The sequence below is a fragment of the Sciurus carolinensis genome, chromosome 5 (assembly GCF_902686445.1).
Source record: "Sciurus carolinensis chromosome 5, mSciCar1.2, whole genome shotgun sequence".
Taxonomy (NCBI): domain Eukaryota; kingdom Metazoa; phylum Chordata; class Mammalia; order Rodentia; family Sciuridae; genus Sciurus; species Sciurus carolinensis.
Genome location: NC_062217.1, coordinates 174,616,372 through 174,629,536, shown reverse-complemented (window position 1 = coordinate 174,629,536; position 13,165 = coordinate 174,616,372). Strand labels below are relative to the sequence as shown.

General features: G+C 55.0%; 1 pseudogene; it reads left to right on the top strand.

The window, feature by feature from the left end:
* The first annotated feature begins 11,816 nt into the window (after window positions 1-11,816).
* LOC124985826 (thioredoxin, mitochondrial-like) lies at window positions 11,817-12,531 on the top strand (annotated as a pseudogene).
* Window positions 12,532-13,165: the final 634 nt, after the last annotated feature.

The following is a 13,165-nucleotide window of genomic DNA, read 5'->3' as shown; positions in this document are numbered from 1 at the left end:
CCGCTTCACCTGTGTTGGTTTTGGATGTCATGAGGATGGAGCGGGCTTTGCATTCCAAGAGTTGGTGGACTTCAAGGGCAAATTCTCTCCTTTGTTCTCTGTTAGAATTGTCAGTGGTTAATAAAGAAAGTTTGATATAATAATAGTCTTTCACAGACCCTCGGTAGCGACTCTGAAAAGGATTTGTGTGTGTGTGTGTGTGTGTGTGGTGTGTGTGTATTATTCATATCATTGGAATTAGTCTTCTCCAGCTTTTGTGGCCCTGAAGTGGAATGTCAAACCCTCAGGATGACATTCTGCAGAAACTAAACCTCCTTTGTATTCAACCAGGAGCTAATCATCTTTAATTATTTTCAAAATTAATTTTCTCCCTAGAAATGTTATTTATTTCTTCATACATCAAGCTGTCAATACAAGTGATTTGGAAACGGGAGGAATCCAGGAGCCTTAGCTGGGGGGGAGAAGAGAGATGGTATAATGTGAATACAGACTGATTTTTGTGTTTGAGTTACAAGCCATGCTGAGACTGCAAACAAAATGTGGATGGGTTTCTAGGGTATGTCTCCACAGTTCGGTTATTCTCTCCACTGTTTTATCTTTGACCGGTAAGAAGCTCTCCATAGGAACCTTGTAGTTTTGAGAACACATTCCTCTCAGTGAAAAGGGAATGATACTGGCAATATCATAGAAGATTGTTATTGAGCTTACAAAAGCTAAGATAGAGGGAAAGATGTGCATAATTTAATTCTAAGTATCTAGTGGCACTTGTAAATCAATTTATTTTGACAATTTTTAACATGATCACTTTTAGTATCCAAACGCGAGCCAATTAAGTCTTTTATTTTAATCACTCCCACCATCAAATCATCATGTGGTCCTAAGTAGTGTCTGACTTCTCAACCCCAGAGCATCTCCCAGGAGGACGCGGCAAGTGGGTGGACTCAGAAGGACCCTCGGGTGCAGCTGGCAGTCAGTCCTGCCAAGGAGTGACCTCCCAAATGGGGTGAGGCCCTGGGCTTCTGCAGTCACCAGAGCAGCTGAGAAGCCAAGCTGCAGGGCCCCCACTCATGGGAAGAGCAAAGGCCCCAGCTTACCAGGGACAGAGACCCTGCAGAGAGTAGGGGTGGGGCAGCAGGACACTGAGCAAGACAGCTGACCCCAGCACAGGGTGGTGGGCCAGAGAGCCCACACGCCACAGAGGAGCAGCGGCTGAGGTTCCAAGGCCGGCAGCCCCTTCAGTACCCAGTGGCCAAGATGGAGGCGGCGGGGACGGGGCAAGTGCAGAATTAGGGCGGGGCAGTACCTGCGGTGCTCCAGGTGAGGCCAGCCCTCTACGCCACCTCTGCCTTAGTGGGTCAGAAACGGGGGTCTGTGAACACCCCTGTGTTCGTATGGGACCACTTCTTCCTCCACCACCTTGCAAGGGAAAAGCTTTGGGAGGGTCCAAGCACCAATGTCAGAATGAGGGACCCCACGCCAGGGCACTGGCTGGCTAGGCCCTGGGGTTGGGGAAGAGTCCTGGTTGAACCATTCGGCACGAGACCGCAGGACAGGGAAAGAGCCCCAGCCCCCGACGGAGCCCACCCAAGGCTGGGGAGCCAGGCTTCCTGCGCGGAGCTTCCACCCTGGGGGAGTGGGTCTGGGGTCCTGGGCTGGGTCTGAGCTGAGCCACTCAGGATGAGCACATCCTGACCCCAGAGGCCCTTGGGTCCACGCCTTCTCCAGACTCACAGCCCAGGCCCTGCTCCCTCCTCCACATTGGACTGGGCTGCCAGGACCTGCCCAAGGGCTGCTCCAAAATCCCGGCACTGAGAGTGCCAGGCGATCCCTGCGTGGACGTCCCTGAGAGGGGAGGGCAGGGGAGCGTCCCGCCTGATCCACTCGCTCATCTCTCCACGCCTCTCACGTGCTCCCGCGGAGCCAGGGCCCCTCCTCTTGTCATGATGTGACAAGAGTGTGCCCCAGCCCGGCTGCTCCATCGAGCTTCCTACGTCCAGGGGCGGGAGGACAATGAAACAACCCCGCCTGGCCCACAAAACCCTGCTCGAGTCTTCAGGCGCAGGAGCCCGGGGGAGGCTGGGTGCCAGGCTCCCCTACCCGCTGGCTCTGCTCTCAGCCCTCCCTGATGGAGTCTTCAGCCGGGGCAACACCTGGGGGTGGCCGTCTGCACCCCAACCCAGAGGCATCGCAGCTTAGCGGGTAAGGCCATGAATTCTTGGGCCACTCTGCCCAGGTTCAAATCCCAGCTGTCACTTACTGCTGTGTGACCAAAGGAAAGTTGGTGTCTCTGAGCCTGCATCAAACTCCACAGGTGCCTCCCCAGATCTGCTCAGCCTCCTGTGTGGCTGGACTTAACCAGGCCCAGATGGCACCCTGGCCTAGGGTGTGGGTTCTTGGCTTCCTGGGCAGGCAGCAGCCCATGGGGTGGACTCTGGCCAGTGAGAGAGGGTAGACAGGAGGACACAGAGCCAAGGTGTGTGTCAAAGGAGCCAAAGGACTGCCCTTTCCAGTCCATGGGTCCACTTGGCCACACACTGTCTTTCATGTTCCTCCCTCCCTGTCCCCATGTCCTTTGACCCTGTGCTTGCTGCCCTGGGGTCACATCCTCTCTCAGTCTGTGCAGGTCACCATGGCACTTTCTGCAGCCTGCGGACCTTGAAGAGTGTATGTGTCCTCACAGTCTGGAGGCAGGAAGTCTGAGGTCAGCGGCCCCAGGTCAGGTCTGCGGAGGCCCTTCCTGGCCTGCAGACGCAACCTTCTCTCCATGTCTCACAAATGGATGTGGAAAGCTTCCTCCTTTCCTCTTCTTTATAAGGCCACCAGTCTGACGGGCCTGGGACCCTCTCTGAACCCACTTCACCTTCATTTCCCGCCTTCGCCTTGTCTCCTGACGCAGTCACATGGGGTCCAGGGCTTCAACACCTCAAGGGCCAGGGGACAATCCTGGCCATGCAGTGAGTTTTTACTAGAACATAATTTTTCTCTCAGCTCTATTCGTGCCTGGCTCTTTATATCATCAGTACCAGTGAATCCATCATCCACAACAAAAATTAGGATCTTGACCAAAAATATCTCCTCCCCTGTGCTGACCCGGCTCTCCCTTTACCAAAACGATCGCTTCCAAGTTCATCGTTCTTTTGTTTTTCTATTACAGCTTGCATATTTTTCCTAAAGTTACAATTGTTTTTAAATTTTATAAAAAAAAATGGTGCACTGCTGCCTGTGGCCTTGTGGGACGGGGCTGCCCCCCGGCGCTGCCGCCACTGCGTTGGTCCACTTGGCTGCTCTAAGGAAACTGCCCCGAGTGCCGGGGCCGTCCTCGCTGGACCCACCCCACACGGATGGGCATTTGGTGACTCCGGGCCTAGCTCCTGCTGGCAGTGCTGCCGAGAGGTGATCTGTGTCTCTGATCGTTCACGTGGGTGTCTAGCCAGCGCCAGGCTGTGCGTGGCCTGAAGCAGGGGCATTTGACTTCAAGAACCTACATAGGACTGTTTTCCAAAGCCATTATGGTAATTACCGCCCTACAGCCCTGGGAACCCATCCCGAGGGCGCCTGCCCCCAGCACCTGAGTTCTCCCTGGGCCCACCATCTCCACCTGTCCACCAGCCGGGCAGGCCTCTCACCAGGGGTCACGTCCCAGAGCACAAGGCCCCTCCCTCTCTAGGTAAACAGCCCCCAGGGTCATCGGGATACTCAGGAGGAGGCTGAGCGCAAGGCAAACACGAAGGGTTTTTAACCAGGTCCGAGCGACACGGAGAGGGGATGTTTGTGTAGAATTTTTGAACAAAGCCTTGTGTTAGGGTTCAGCATTTAAAAATGAACACAATAGCCCGTACCCTTGGGGAACCAGCATCTCGTTCAGATTCATACCGTGTAAGGCCTGAGTCCGTTCACAGGACTTAGTACAAATCCTCGGGCTTTCCCCGTGTCCTTGGAAACGTGGTGCAGGCTCCGGCGGGACCTCTCTGAGGTCCTGAGCAGCCCCCTGAGCAGCCCCAGCCTCAGGTTCTCCCCAACCTGAGGTCCGCTCTGCTGGGCTGCCTAGGGAACAGGCAAGCTGCAACAGCAAACGCTGGTAAGCCAGCCCCACCTGGCCATCCCCTCCACATCAGCTGGGACAGCCTGGTTTGCAGGACACCGCTAATAGCACCTCATAAACACACTTGGTACAGCTGAAGTGACCGTCGGTCAGGTGAGCTGCTGCCACCTTGCTGTAAAGAAGCCTGGTGCCCTTGCCTTCAGGGTAGAGCAGGCGCCCCTGGAGGCAGGGCTCCAGGAGACACTGTCCCCCTGTCTGTCCACCTCCTGAGGCAGGGAGCCCAGAGTCCGCCGTGTTTGAGGCCTCCTCAGGGGCTCAGCTCTTTTTCTCTGCATCATAAACCTGATTTCTCCTCTGTGGCTGGCAACAAAGAACAGACTCATAATAGCAATAATATCAAATTAAGTTTGCTGTACTCATTTATCACAGAACTTTGATTTAGATGTGTCGCTTTGTGGGCCCCTGTGTTTCATTTCCAGTGTGAACAAACCGCTCTGTATTTTAGCACCTCAAGGTCAATGGACATGTAATTTAACATCCTAACATAATAACGTATTGATTAATGCAAAGAAAACAATCCTTCTCAGAAGAGGTTCTTATTTCATCCTGTATGGATGGCCAAATGCATAGAATTGCCTATTAGACTAGCCCGGAACAGGTTCAGCTGGAGCTGCGGGGGAAACACATTAACAAATGATCTCAGAGTGCACTTTACCAGCCAGGAGTCCCAGGGTTTGAGATGAATGGTAGATACATGCACTCCCTTTAGTAACTTCAGGGACCTGAATGTGCTGAGAACCAGGGCTTCCAGCAGCAGGTAAGTCCAGTGTCCTTAGCAACCACTCTCAAAGCCAGGGCCAGACTTATGTGACAAGATGGAGAGCATCTTAGGAACCAAGATGGTAGCTCTGAGAAACTCTATGAAGCCACTTCTGGGTGGTGTAAACTGCAGTCCACATCCTTGGTTGGTCTGCGACCAGACACAAAGGGCAAGACAACTTTGCGAGGTGTGCACTGGGGCTGTTTCTCACCATGTCCTGCATTGTTCAGAGTCCCCTGCAGGTTCCTAGCAGCAAATGGGGCCAGGAGAAACCCAGAGCTTGTGTGCACAGCACCTTGGCTAGGCAGCTGCCGAGGTGCTGGTCCATCAGCAGGACCGGCGGCACTGACCACTTTGAACATTCCCCAGACACGTCCACGTGGTGTGCTGCTCAAACGGGGTTTGCTGCAAAGGTGTGCAATTCAATGTGCTTCCTAGAGACTGGACTGTGCATCCAGATCGTACCTGTGTGTGACGTCAGGATGTGCAGGCTGCCGGCTGCCAGGCCAGTTGGGGAACTTGCACAGGCATCCCACGGGGAGTGCGAGAAGTCATTGTTAGAAATTTCTTGGACTCAAATAGCTCAACAGGTGGAGTCTGTGTTTCCATCAAATGCTTGGCCAGAATTCGCTCCCTGCTGGTGTCTGCCTGTGCCTAATAAGTGAAAACAAGAGTGTTTGCATGACTTTCCTCTCTGTCTGACAGAGCTGGCAAGGACACAGCTGATTCTGTGCGTGCCGAGTAGAACTTCACCCAGGACAGCCCGAGGAGCAGGGCCTCTCTCCCCAGAGCCGTCCTGCCGTTGCACCAGAGGCCCTCTGCCAACCCCTGGGAAGTAACTTGCAGCTGACAGGAGGAGGGTGCCCTGGTCCCACCCATACAGATACCTCTGGCTGGTTCTGAGCCAGTCAGAGGGGGCTGCTGCATGGGCAGAAATCACAGGCCCAGGAGGGGACAGTGTGGGAGCTCTCCTGGAGCCTGTCATTGCAGGGGACATTAACGGTGCAGGTGCTCAAAGTTGTGGCCCAATCCGATTGTGTCAGACACTCTGGGGTGGGTCTGGGGCATCAGTGTTTGTAAAGATCCTGGTGATTCCATGAACTGCCAAGACTGAGACACCAGGGTCAGAGCAGGTTCTGTTTAAATGTCAGCAAGCGAGGCCACCTGAGCCACAGTGTGAATGAGATAGCTCAAGAGCAGTTGACCCGGGATTGAGAGTAAGTGGGAGCACACAGGACTCGGCAGGGCAGTGAGGAATTTCAGGCGTCACACTTTGGTGTAAAGGGATACTTGGTGTCTTAACTTATTTTGTGTTACTATAACAAAGTATCTGAGACAGATAACTTAAAACGAAGTTTATCCGATGATTCTTGTGGCTGGAGGATATAAGTAGCATGGTGCTGGTGATCTGGTGAGGGCGCCCTGGCTGTGCCACACCTGGTAGAGAACTGGCTGCATGCACCAAGGGCAAACATGGGGAGACTGCTTCACAACAGTTGGCTCGCACGCAAACTCACTCACCCCTGTGAGACCTGCCATCCCTCCACCCATGAAGGCCAAGGCTCCAAGCCTCTGCACCTCCCACTGGGCCTGCCACCTCTATACCTCCACCCTGGGGACCCAGCCTCCAGCACATGAGTCACTGGGGACATGGTCAAACCACAGCAGGACCGCAGCAGCCGAGATCTGGCGCAGCACGACCGCTGTGTGTCTGGGAGATGCTCAGGAGAGGCCGTGATGGAGTCAGTGGCTGAGAGCTGCCCTCACCAATGTTGGCAGCATGGTCCGAAGCCCTGAGAATCAGCCCAGGACAGAGGTGGAGCGTGAGTCCTCCATGTGGCCTCCCGAGCTAGGACGGCCGCTTCCTCTGCACTCAGCCCTGGGGTTCCTGATTCTTGGCCTTCGCCTCAGGTTGGAATCTACAGCACTGGCACCTCCAACATCAGGCCTGGGACTCACACTGAGTCACTCCACCAGCACTTTGGGTCACAGGCAGCATATTGTGGATGTCTTGGCCTCCAAAATCCTGCAAGCGGGTTTTCACGACAACGTCTCTGGTGTGTGTGCATGTGTGTGTGTGCATGTGTGTGTGTGTGTGTGCGTGAGCGTGTGTATGTGCATTGTGTGCGTGTGCATGCGTGTGTGTGTGCGCATGTGTGTGCGTGCGTGTGTGTGCGTGCATGTGTGTGCGTGCGTGTGTGTGTGTGCGCGTGAGCGTGTGTATGTGCATTGTGTGCGTGCGTGTGTGTGTGTGTGCATGTGTTTATGTGCATGTACATGCGTGTGTGCATGTGTGTGTGCGCGCGCGTGCATGTGTGTGCGTGTGTGCGCGCGTGTGTGTGTGCGTGTGCGTGTGTGTGCGTGCGCGCGTGTGTGCGTGTGTGTGCGTGTGAAGTGTGTCTTTCCTGCTGGTCCTGCTTCTCAGGAGCAGTGCTCCAGCAGAGCTTGGCCCCAGGGAGAAGACCCACAGGCACTAGAGGCCACCTCACCAGGCCCAGGGCAGTCCTGGACGTCGCTGGGCTGCCTGCTGGCGCTGCGTCCAGTCAGGCTTCCGCCCTGCGTGTTTGATTCAGTTTGCCTGAGTGCAGGTTTCTTGGATCATCAGTTGTCTGAAGCGTGCTGCCAGGGACCCCACAGGCAGGGGTAGTGGCTCATCCTCAGGGACCCCCAAGGGCAGGGACAGTGGCAAGGCCTCAGGGACCCTCACAGGGGGGATGGTGGTAGGATTATTTTCCGGGCATTGTTTTGTTTCTTACTCATGCACAACATCGTACTGGAAATCAGGGTGCTGGACACCGTAGCTTTGCCTAAGAGTTTGGTAGAGTGTCTCCATTTCTGGCTTAGCACTGAAGAGTGGAGTCTGCAGCCTGCTGGAGGCTTGTTTCTTGACATTCGTGTCTTAATTCCTGTCTAAAGATTTGCGAATTTCTTTTCTTTTCTTTTCTTTTTTTCACTCAAGAATCTTCCAGAATATTTCTATGTCCCAACTCTTTCTGTGAATTTTCTCTCAGCATGGAAGCCCATCTTCTTCCCGCATTCAGAAAGTGCCGCTTGCCTGTGATGGTGACGATTTGCTCTGTCAGTAGAAGTGTCAGTCACAGATACTGGAAGACAAGTCTTTTAAGGAGTCGCCAGCGAGCTGCGTGATGTCCATCCATGGACACCTGGAGGGGTGTGGGCAGCAAAGGCCTCAGCCATCGTGCCGACCTGGCACCTCTGGAGGCTCTGCCTTGGCCCATGTGGAGGCTCCCAGGAAAGCAGCCTCAGCTCAGGCAATCATGTGGCAGGACCAACAGGCCTTTGTCAGACGCGTGCTTGCGCCACATCCCGTGTCCGTGGGCGGTGTCTTCTTCCCTTTGGCCTCTTTGTCCTCATTGTGTGTTTAAGAAAGCTGCCCGGACCGACCCACACCTCCCTGATTGCTTTCCAGTAGTGTCCTAACTACGGTTCCAGGGCCAGCAGCCTGGACACAACGCCGGGTGTGATTCATACCTCGTCTGTCTCCTCCCTGTGTTTCTGATTTCCTCCTCTCGTTTCCTCTAATTTTGTTTCAAAGATGTCTATCCTTTATTTTTCATCTCATGGAGGGTGTTGAACAGTTTTTAAGCTAGTTTCAGGTAGTTTATGATGTTTGATTTGTGGCCTGAGCCTTTTGGGTATTCTGTCTTTCTTTGGGCGTGGATGACTTTCCGAGGCGGGTGCGGGTGCGTGCAGTACTGTTTCCGGGGCTCGCTGGCTTCGGTCATGCTCGAGTGTGGGCCTGAGGGAGGTCCCGTCCACACTCTGCTCCTCTGCTCATTTGCTGTTCTGGTCACATCCTTTTTCAGGTCACGCCCGGGTGATGACAAATGTGCACGACTCCCAGGCGAGTCCCGCTTCTATTTGGACAGACCCTGATCCAGGACTCTTCGTGCTGGGGGAGGTGCCCGTTCTGCTCGTGCCTGGCTGTTCTGTCCCACCCTCACAGAGCTCACGTCCTAAGGGCACCTCCGGAAGGTCCCAGGCAGGGGTCACCTCCGCCCACCTCAGCACTTCATTCTGGGGGTCCGTCTACCAGCATGCCACGTCCTTCCCAGTGCTCCGGGAAGCACTTCTCTTCCGGCAGTTGATCATCTACCAATTCAAGGAGATTGGGGGTGGTGGGGACACAGAGCCGCCTGTGCACCCAAACCTGGCACAGGCTGGGCAGCACCTTCCTTGGCCAGATCTTGGTTCTGTGGATCAGGAAGCTGAAAGAGCTGTAGACCCCCCACCCCAGGTGGCGACGCGCCCCATGTTCTGGCAAAAGAGCATTCATGGGTTTTGGTGGTTTTCCCCCAATTGGTCAGAATTGACAGCCATGCAATTTAAGACTTGCTGACAACTTTATTTTCAGAGTGAGCTTTAGATGAACCTGTCATAAGTGCCTGGCATTCTGGATTTCTCCCGTCTGTGGACTGGCCCGAGTACTTGACAAGACCTGGTCAGGAGAGCAGCTGGCCTCCTGCATGGTCGCATGCTGTGGTTGGCTGTGCAGTACATCGCACACAAGGCCAGGGGCGGGGCCTGCGCTGCCAGCTCCCTGCACCCACAGATGGCTGCCTGCCCTGTGCCTGGGGTGTCTACGTCTACGTCCTGCATCTGGCTTTCTCAGTGGAACTGGGGAGTCTCCTTGGTGTCTGGCCATGGCCCTGAGCCAGACTGGCAGCCCGACAGGCCCCTGAAAGACACGGCAGCCCTGCCTGTGAGGACGTTGGGTGGTGTGGCAGGCTGGAGTGACAAGTCCAGGCGGAGTCCTGGGTGATGTAAGTCTGAGCTGGGGCACAGCTGGGGGACCTGGAGGCCCAGAGGCTGAGAGGGGTCAGAGCCGGGGAGAAAGGCCGTGCGTGTCCTGCAAAGAAGAAGGGTAATGCAGACCAGGAAAGCAGGGCCAGGCCAGGAGGGTCCTCCTTACCTCCATACAGGCACATGGGACAAGGAACAGGCCATGGGACGGAGATAGACATTCCCAGGCACAGACATGGGTATGGCCTGGCAAGGAGCCTCCCGGACCCCCAGGCTGAGCTCAGTCCACAGTGGCCACCAGCAGGCACAGGCAGATGTCAGCACGCACCCAAGGCAGGGAAGGGTCTGCTGTTTCTCTGGGGACCCGTGGCTTCGACTCTGCACCAGCAGGTGCCCGGGCATCATCCAGCTCCTCCTCACAGCCCCAGCATCTGGCTCCTGGACCCCACAGCCTCCCAGGCCCGAGCACGGTCACTTCCAGTGTCCCTCATGGTGTCTCTGTGCACTGGGATGCCGCCTGCTCTGTCACAGCAAAGAGGGAGAGAAGCAAGCCGGTGACTGAGGGCAGAATGTGGAAGGGACCCCCAGCCAGAGGTCAGTGGGAGGCGTGGTAGGGCGGGGTCACAACGAGCATGGGGTCCAGAGCTGGGCACCCAGTTCAAAAGCCCCAGGCTGGTCACGGAGCTGGCAAGCATGTTGAGGATCATGGCAGCAAGAGATCAGGGCACAGACCCAGGTCACTGAGTGGAGGTGTCGGCTGCTCCCACAGAGGACACAGTATCCTGGGTTCCAAGGAAGTAAACCCGCTTTTCATGGAAAGAGCAAAGGCCAGGGACTCTGCCTCACATGTCTCCCAGTGCCCCGTCCAATCCTCACCACAGACACGGCCCTCAGCACAGCCACAGAGAGGAAACCGTGGCTCAGACCCAGGAAAGAGGGACAGGAGTGTCGCCATCGATGGCCACCCACTGAGCATGTTCTGGCACTTAGAGGAAAATGTCAACTGCATGTGCAAGTAGACAGAGGACCTGCAAAGTGTCCAAAGTGTGTGAGAGAACAGGTGGCCAGCTGAGAGCCACACAGCATAAAGTAGGGACAGCTCTGCAAGTGGCCTTCAGAAGGCTGGACACAGAAGCAGTCAGTAGCCTAGAAGATGGGCCAACGGCGATGGTCCAACGTGAGGAGGAGGAAGGAAAAGGCCTGAGAATGTAAAGCAGAGACTTGAAGCCAGTTTGGAAAGAGCAAGCAGACTGATGTAAGTTGTTGGTGTCAGAGAACAGGACGCAGGAGAGGGGCCAGGAGCGTATTGGAAGGAACAACTGGACAGGCGTGGAGGGCCAGGGCTAGGCCTGTGCACCCCTCGTGCTGCCGGGACATGGGCGACCTGCAGGGGAGGGCTCCAGCTGGTGTCCCCAAGACAGCTGTGGACACTCCTCCTCAGGCTGGTGGACAGCGGGCGGAGGTCTGGGGTGGGATGACCTGGCCCTGTGGGGAACTGAATTCCCTGGCTACGTCCCATTCCCCAGTGCTCTTCACGGCCGAGTCCCTCCTCCTGGGTTCCCTCCACATGCGTCCCTTCCTTTTTGGTTCCCTGGGCACGGCTGTACCTGTGTTTCCTAGTTCCTCTTTGAATAGTTGCCTTTCTTCTTTGCCAATCCTTTGATGCTCCTTTTTTCCTTAATGGTCCACTAAAATTCTTTTTCGAAAGAGCAAGCAATAGATTAAGAGCTTTATGAAGGACTTTGGGTTCCGACGTTGACCGTCACTTAATGGTCGAGTAGCTTGAGGTGTGTCAAGTAGCCTGCTTGAGCCTTGGACTCCTCCCTGGAATGCGGGCAGTACTAGGTAGCCACTTCCTGGAAGCTCGTCTGGGACAGCCAACAATGCACCTGAGCACCTGACTCAAGGCAGCTGCTCTGCGCATGTCAGTTCCTCCCTCTCGTCCTGCCGTAACCCCACCTACCTCTTGGTTTCTCTTTGGTTGCCAGCTCAGCTTTCCTGTTCATGTTTGCTTTCTACCTTTTGATTCTCATTCCGCACGACCTTCTACCCCAGAGACCTTACATATTCCCTGGCATTTTGCAGCCAGCTCTGTGTGTTCCTAACCCCTGGCACTCCCAAATCCCTTTGTTTTCTTAGTGTGTTGACTTCCTGTTGTGTGCTCCAGATCTTCCCACTTTTCTCTTACAGATGGCTCAGTGACTTTTCCTGAGGAGGCTTCTGGCCTCCATCATCTCCAGGAAGTGCCCTCAGGGTCTGTGGGCAACCCTCAACTCCAAGCTCTGCAGACCGTAAAGTGCTGTTCTGGTGACCTGACAGTAACACCCAACCCAACCAGGACAAGCTGTACCACCAGAGTCTGCTCAGTGATCTTTAATGATCAGGATGGATCTGATCTTCAAGACCAAGTTGTCAACAGTGAGACACCAGTGGTTGTGGATTTCCATGCTGTGGTATGGCCGCTACAAGATTCTGGGGCCATGGTTAGAAAAGATGGTGGCCAAGCAGTGAAGGAAGGTGGTAATGGCCAAGATGAACATTGATGACCTCACCATCAAGTAAGAGGTGCCAGCTGTGCTGACCATCAAGAATGGGGATATGGTGGACAAGTTTGTAGGCGTCAAAGATGAGGACCAGCTAGAGGCCTTGCTCAATAGCTGATTGACTGACAAGCAGGGAAGGGTCCTGACTGCCCTTAAAAGCCTCCCATCCTTGGAGGGAGCCCAGTGGAACTTAGCTCTTCCCACCCCTCCCCTGTGTCCGCCCCCATGGACCCCTGCTTGAAGACCAGCCAATAGACATGAAGTCACCAGTGCTTCCCAACTGGCCCATTGGCAGGGTGGCCATCACAGGAGTGATCCTGCTGCATCTGGGGACATCGTCTCCACCCAGCTCCTTCTCTCTGCTCCCTGTAGGGCCGGTTGCTGCTCTCCCAAGATGCCAGAGAGCACCCCAGGGCCAACCAGCAGAGGACTGTCCAGGCGGCAAAGGTGGGTCCCTTCTGATCTGTGCCCCGTCCTGTCCCATCTGCCTCCTGCATTTTTCTTTCCTGCTGCTGTTTTGTAAAAAAAGAAAAAGGAGGAAACCAGAAGCCAAACAAGTGAGAGTAATATGTAATCCTCTCATTTTCTGTAGGTCTGTAAGAACTTTATGTGATCCCTTCTACCTCCTGCTATGAAAAATAGACCCTGGGTCCACACTGAAACCCCCTTAGCCGCCTGTCCCTGCCTCCCCTAGAGCCCACCCTTCTCCCTCTCCTCCCCTCCCAGGCGCCAAGGCAGAGGGCAGACCAGGCTGCAGGATCCCTGGAGTTCCTGGACTGCAGGCTCCAGCCCCGGCTTCCCTCTCTGGCAGCCCTGGGTTCCCAGCAGCAGGCAGCACTGCAAACAAACCAGACCAATAAACCCAGGAAAAGAAATAATCACCAAAATCGTGCTTAAATTGGTGAAGAATGTTGCTTTACAGACCAGGAAGATCAGCAAACGCTAAGTAGAGCAGACACAAAAGCACCGCCTGGGCAGTTGCTATAATCCAGTGAG